This window comes from Phyllostomus hastatus, unplaced genomic scaffold (genome assembly GCF_019186645.2).
Source record: "Phyllostomus hastatus isolate PE091 unplaced genomic scaffold, TTU_PhHast_1.1 phas_contig_65, whole genome shotgun sequence".
NCBI lineage: Eukaryota > Metazoa > Chordata > Mammalia > Chiroptera > Phyllostomidae > Phyllostomus > Phyllostomus hastatus.
Window position 1 is genome coordinate 2,359,199 of NW_025333932.1, and position 7,545 is coordinate 2,366,743.

Below are 7,545 nucleotides of genomic sequence, written 5' to 3' on the forward strand. Positions count from 1 at the left end.
AGAAATTGGCTGATAGCCTTACCAGACCTCTCTTGTTTTTTACTAGCTGTTTCTCCCTTGCTGCCTTTAAGATTCTCTCTTTGTGTTTAAATTTAGCAATTTTAATTATGATGTGTCTTGGAGTAGGTCTCTTTGGATTCATCTTGATTGGGGCCCTCTGTGCTTCCTGGATTTGAGTGACTCTTCTCTCATTGGTTGGGGGAAGTTTTCTGTCATAACTTTTTCAAACAGGTTTTCTAGTTTTTGCTCCTCTTGTTCTCTTGCTGGTATCTCTATGATATGGATATTATTACATTTCATGTTGTCCAGCAGCTCCCTAAACCCATCTTCATTCTTTTTAAATCTTTTTTCATTTTGTTGTTCTGTCTGGGAATTTTTTCTACTTTGTCCTCCAGCTCCCTCGTTGATCCTCTGCTTCATCTAGCCAGCCTTTAATTCTTTCCAGCATATTTTTCATTTCAGATATTGTATTCTTTTTTTCCTCCTGGTTGTTATTGATAGTTTCTATGTTCTTTTACATACTGGTGTAGTTTTCAGTAAGTTTCTTGTAGCTTTCCTAGAGTTCTTTGTAGTCCTCCTCACTGAGTTCATTGAACATCCTTATAACCATTATTTTTAACTCTATGTCTGATAGTTTGCTTGCTTTAATTTCATTTAGCACTCTTTCTGGGGATTCCTCCTTTCTTTTTGATTGGGATTGTTTCTTTGTGTTCCCATTTTAGGTGGCCCTTCTTTTTTGTTTCTGCTTCTTAGATTGATCTGCTTTAACTCCCTGTCTTCATGGTGTGATCTTCTGTGGTGGGAGATCTGTGGGATTCAGTGGAGTAGTCTTCCCTGATCACCTGAACTTGATGCTCTTGGGATGCCCTTTATACTGTTTATGGGGGCTGTCTGATTGTGAGTGGGTTTTCATTGTTGGTGGTCATTCTTTGGTGGGCCCTTCCCTCTGGCTGGCTGACTGAGAGTCACTCCACCCACCACATCTTGTATGCTGTTGTTCAGGTGATGTTAGAACAAAACCAAATAGCCCAGGGAACAAACCCATACCTGTGATATTAACTCATACCCACAATCACACTATCAACAGCAAAGGAATCATTACTGATAAAGGTATAAAGAGATTAAGACTATTATAAGAAAGGGAAAATGTATATGAGATGAATAATTGAAAGTAAAATGATTTTGAGAGGGTAGAGGGAGGAGCAATAATAAGAGTAGGGAAGATGGACAAGGCAAAGAAAGAAAGAAAGACAGAAAAGTTACACAATAAAAAAGGGAGGGTAAAAGGCAGAATGGAGTAAGTTAAGGGAACTGTATAGTATTAGTTTTAAATAGAAATTAAAAAATAAAAATAGAAAAATAGTGAGAGAGAGAATAAGAAATAAATAGGAACTAAACTGGAGAAAAAGATACACCCCAGTACTATTTACAACAATGAGCAAAGATTAATATAGGTGGGAGGGGAATAAGAAGGGAAAAAGAAAGAAAGAAAAGCTTATGAGATTTCTAGAGGAAAGAGAAGTGATTTTGAGATAATAGAGGGAGAAGGAATACTAAGAATGAGGAATGAAAACCAGGCTAAGATAAGGAGAAATTAAAATTTGAAACAAAAGCAAAAAAGGGAGAAAGAAGGCAAAATGGAGTAGGAGAGGGGAACAGTAAAATTTGAGATTTGAAATACAAAAATAGTGAAGATCTAGAAATAAAATAGGAGAAATGCAACAACAACAACAACAACAACCATATCCACAACCAATGAGCAAAGACTGATAAAGATGAAGAGAGAATAAGGGTGTTTTATGACTGGGAGAGAGAATGTGAGATGACTAATGGTTTTGAGAGGCTGGAGGGGAAAATAATAAGAGTATGGAATGGAAACAAGTGGTAGCAAGACAGAAAATAAAATTTTAAATGAAAATAAGAAGAGGAAAGAAGAAGGTAAAATGGAGTAAGAAAGGGGAGGAGCATATCAGATTTGAAATAAACTATTGTACAAAAACTAGTGACTTAATATGCATCAACTTGAAGGACAAGAAATGAATTTTAAAAAGCTATGCAGGAGAGAAAATAATGCAAATAATGAAGAAGACCATGGTGGAGTTCATCTCACTGTGTTTTCTTTCTGGATCCACCTTTGGTGATGTCAGATGGCGTCCCAGTCTGGCCTGAGGAAGGATGTTTGAGGCTACAGCAATCCACAGTTTGTGGCTGTGTCCTTTCATTGTTAATCTAGTCAATATGCAATCAGGAGTCAGGTTTAAGCACCACAGGATATGGCAGAATATTCCATTGGACAATTCTATTCTTACCCTCAGGCTGATGTCACCTGGAGGGGACTGCTCTGCCTGAGCCAGATGGTTCCTGCAGTATGGGGAATGACTCAGCACAGGGATCCTAGCAGCTGCACTCTCAGTTCTCTCCCCAAAACCACCAACCCCAGACTTTCCTCCAGTATCTCAAGTCCACTCTGCCCTACCCCCTTTGCCAAAACCCAGGGTAAGTGTCCACAAAGGAAATTTTATGCATTGGCTCTTTAAAAGGCTCTCTGTAACTCCAGCTGTCTCTCCCTGGGAGACAGAAATGCTGCCACTTTTCACAACTGGATGTTATCTAGGTTCCTTTCTTAGCTCTGGTGCTGTAGGCTGGGGAGCCCAGCTTGAGGTTTAGATTCCACACTTCTCAAGAGAACCCCCTAGCCACTGATTTTTCCTCTGGCATGTCAGCTGCCACCTGTAAGAGCTCAGCCAGCCCTCCATGTCTCCTCTACACCCCATACCAGTCATGTTGTGGTGAAGTGGTCTCAGCTGTCTGTCTGTGGTTGACTTCTCCCCAGCTATTGTTCCATTGGTTGTTCTGGACAATTTTTCTACAATTTAGTTGTAATTCCAGACTGGTCCTTGGAAGAGGTTAATGTAGTTTCTACTTACTCCTCTGCTCTCTTGGATATTCCCTTTGCCTATTTTTAATTGGATCATTTGTTTTTATGATGTTGAGTTTGGAAAGTTCTTTATAAATATTGGACATTAACCCCTTATGAAATGTATCAGCAAATATGTTCTCTATTTTGTCGATTGTCCTCTTATTTTGTTGATGTTTTTCTTCGCTGTGCAAATACTTTTTAGCTTGATATAGTCCTATTTGTTTATTTTTTTTCTTTTGTTTCCCTTGCCTGGGGAGCTATATTTGATAAAATATTGCTATGAGCAATATTCAGGATTTTTCTGCCCATGTTTTCTTCTAGGATTTTTATGCTTTTCTGTCTAACACTTAAGTCTTTAATGCATTTTGAATTTATTCTTGTTTGTGGCTTAAGAAGATGGTCTAGTTTCATTTTTCTGCACATATCTGTCCAATTTTCCCAACACCATTTATTGAATGAACTATTTTATCCTGTTGTATATGTTTGCTTCCTCTGCCAAATATTAATGACTATAAATGTGTGGGTTTTTTCTTGGGCTCTGTTTTCTGTTACACTGATCAATCTGTCCTGTTTGATGTCAGTACTATGCTGTTTTGATTACTATGGCCCTATAGTAAGTATTAGGTAGGGTGATTTGTTGCGCGTGGGTCACCAGCCAGCAGTGACCACAGAACGCTGTGGATGGCTCGACGATAAACACGTGAGAAAAAACATGCACAGAGACAAACTAGTTTCTGTGGAGAAGTAGGGACGAAATGGCCTACCCCCCCTAGTGGGGAGCACGCTGATTTACCATCCATACCTGCTTTTATTGGGCTCATTTTGCATAATAATTCAGGTAAAGTATAGTACTCATTAGGGGAAGTAAGGAACCATAGAAAACAAAGAACTCTGCCGGTCTATTGAGTTGGGGGTCAAAGAGCTGTAAGACTGAGGAACAAAATAACTTCCTCCTAAGACCCTTCTCATTCAACTGAGAGCATTCTAAACAAAGAAGGTTTCACAGTAATTTACATGTTCTTTCTTAGGCCTGATCACCCCCGGGGAATCCGCGACTTCTCAGTACTGAGCTGCACCACCCTGTCATTGTTTCAGGCTTAGGTGGAGCAAGGGAACTAAGGCAACTGGGAGACAAGGAGGTTTTTTTCCCAGATGCTGAGAACTCAGGCTATGTCAAAGCCGAGGAGCGAGGGTCCATCACCCCCTTTTGCTGCAGCCCCCCAAGTCCTCTTTTGGGGGGCCTCCCAAAGTGATCGTGCCTGTCTTAGGTCATTCCCCCCATGGGGAATCTTACCCGTCTTTGGCTAACCGACCAAGCTTTTGGGGGTTCAGTCATGAATAAAGCAGCAGAAGCAGCATTCCTGCCAGGGAGATAAGGTTTTGTCTCCTTGCTGGCTTATGGTTCCAAGGGCGTTCCCTTAGCCTTAGCCTAGGCGGGGGTTTCAGCTTCTGATACCAGTCAGGGCGGTTCCCAACAGTGATTCCTCCAACTTTGTTCTTTCTTAAAATTGGTATTGCTATGTGGGGCCTTCTGTGGTTCCCTATACATTTTTGAAATATTTGTTCTAGTTTTGTGAAAGACATCATTGGAATCTTGATAGGGATTACATTGAATCTATAGATTGTTCGGTGGAGCACTGACATATTAATGATGTTAATTCTTCCTATCCATGAACAAGGTATATGCTTCAACTTATCTGTATCTTCTTCAATTTCTTTCTTAAATGTCATATAATTTTCTGAGTACAGATCTTTTGAATCCTTGGTTAAGTTTATTCCTAGATGTTTTATCCTTTTTGAAACAACTGCGAATGAGATATTTTCTTAATTTCCCTTTCTGTTAGTTCATTATTGGCTATAAAAATGCAACTGATTTCTAAATGTTAATTTTGTATTCTGCTATTTGCTGAATTCACCTATCAGTTTTAGTAGATTCTTGGTAGATCTTTGGGTTCTGTGTACACAGTATCATGTCATCTGCAAATTATGACAGTTTTACTTCTTCCTTTCTATTTTGTCTGATTGCTGTGGCTAGGACTTCCAGTACTATGTTGAATAAAAGAGGCAAAAGCAGACATCCCTGTCTTGTCCCCAGTCTTAAGGGGAACACATGGTTTTTGACTGTTGAGTATAATTCTAGCAGTGGGTTTGTCATATATGGTCTTTATTATGTTTAGGTAGTTCCCTTTCTTCCCACTTTACTGAGAATTTTTATCATAAATGGGTGCTGGATTTTATCAAATGTTTTACTGCATCTATTTATATGATCATGTGGCTTTTATCCTTCATTTTGTTTATGTGGTGAATCACATTTTTTGATTTGCAGATGTTGTATCAACCTTGTATTCCCTACATAAATCCCAATTGATCATGGTGTATGATCTTTTGAATGCATTGCTGTATTTGGTTTGCCACTATTTTGTTGAGCATTTTAGTGTCTATAGTCAACAGGGATATTAGCCTATAATTATATATTTTTTTGTATTGCCTTTACCTGGTTTTGGAATTAGGATAATGCTGACCTCATAAAATGTGCTTGGGAGCCTACACTCCTCTTGAAATTTTTGATGTAATTTGAGAAGGAGAGTTATTAGTTCTTCCTGGAATGTTTGGTAAAATTCACCTGTGAAGCCATCTGGTCCAGAGACCATGTTTCTAAGGAGTTTTTCTTACTGTTTCAATTTCACTAAATGTAACCTGTCTATTCAGATTCTCAGATTCTTCCTGATTTAGTTTTGGAAGATTGTATGCTTTTAGAAATTTATCTATTTTGTCCAGGTTGTCCAATTTGTTAGCATATAGTTAGTTGTTCAAAATATTTTCTTATGATTCTTTTTATTTCTTTGGTGTCAGTTGTTATTTCTCCTCTTTCATTTCTGATTTTTTTTAAAAAAATTTTATGTTCTCTCTTTCTTAATGAGTCTGGTTAAAGTTTTGTCAATCTTGTTTATCTTTTCAAAGAACCAGATCTTGGATTCATTGATCTTTAGTACCATTTTTAGACTCTATGTTGTTTATTTCTGCTCTGATCTATATTATTTTTTTCCTTCTACTCATTTTGGCCTTTGCTGGTTGTGCTTTTTCAAGTTCCTTAAAGCATGAAGTTAGATTGTTTTTTTGAGCTGCTTCTTTTTGTTTTGTGTTAGTCCTATAATGCTATAAATTCCCCTTTTAGAATTGCTTTCCCTGTGCCCCACACATCTTGGTTGTATTCTCATTTTCATTTGTTTCAAGGTATCTTTTTATTTTTTCCTTGATCTTTTTGTTGACCTATTCACTGTTTAATAACATGTTTAAACATGTTTAATAACATGTTTAATAACATGTTTATGTGTTTTTCAGTAGTGTTCTTGTGATTGATTTCTAGTTTCAAAGCACTGTGGTCAAGAGAAGGCTTGACATGATTTAAATTTTCTTAAATTTATTGACCCCTGTTTTTTGTCCTAATATGTGGTCTATCCTAGAAAACATTCCATGTGCACTTAAAACGTTTGTATATTCTGCTGCTTTGTGGTGAAGTGCTCTGAAGATATTAATTAAATCCATTTGATCTAGTGTGTTGTTTAAGGCTGTTGTCTCCTTGTTGATTTTCTGTCTGTAAGATCTATCCATTGAAATGTGGAGTTAAAATCTCTGACTATGACTGTATTTCTGCAATTCTCTCCCTTTATGTCCATCAAGATTTGCTCCTATGTTGGATCTTTTTGTTGGATTGTTCACTATATCATTGTGTAGTGTTCTTTGTCTCTTACTGTAGTCTTGGCTTTAAACTGTACTTGACAGATATTAAGTATTGCTATACCAGCTTATTTTCCCTTTCAATTTGCATGAAATGCAAATCTTTTTCCTTTCCATTACTTTTAGTTTGTATGTATCTTTTGATCTGAGGTGGGTCTCTTGGAGGCAGCATATATATGGGTCTTATTTACTTATCCATTCAGATACCTTATGTCTTTTGGTTGGAATATTTAAGCCATTGACTTTTAAGGTGATTATCAACAGCTATGTATTTATTGCCATTTTATTGTTAGATTGTTTTACTCTGTTATTTCCTCCTCCTCCTCCTTCTCCTCCTCCTCCTCTTCTTTCTTCCTCTTCCTCTACGTCTTCTAGAAAGCCCTTTAACATCTTTTTAAGTACTGGTTTGGTGTTAATTAATTCCTTTAGACTTTTCTTTTCTGGGAAGCTCCTTATTTCTCTTTCAGTTTTTAATGATAGCGTTGCAGATAAAGTAGCCTTGCTTGTAGGTGGTTGCTTTTCATCACCTTGAATATTTCATGCCACTCCCTTGTCACCTGAAATGTTTCTGTGAGAAATCAGATGACAGTCTAATTGATGCTTCCTTGTATGTAACTACATGCTTTTCTCTTGCAGCTTTTGGGATTCTTGCATTGTCTTTCAGCCTTGCCTTTTAATTATGATGTGTCTCAGTGTAGGCCTCTTTGAATCCAACCTATTTGGGACTCTCTGAGCTTCCTGAATTTGTGTGTTTTTTCCTTCACCAGAACAGAGAAGTTTTAGGTCATTATTTCTTTTTTTCCTTTTTTTATTGATGTTCAAATACAGTTGTCTCCATTTTCCCACCCCCACCCTACCCATGGTCACCTCCCACTCTCAATTCCACC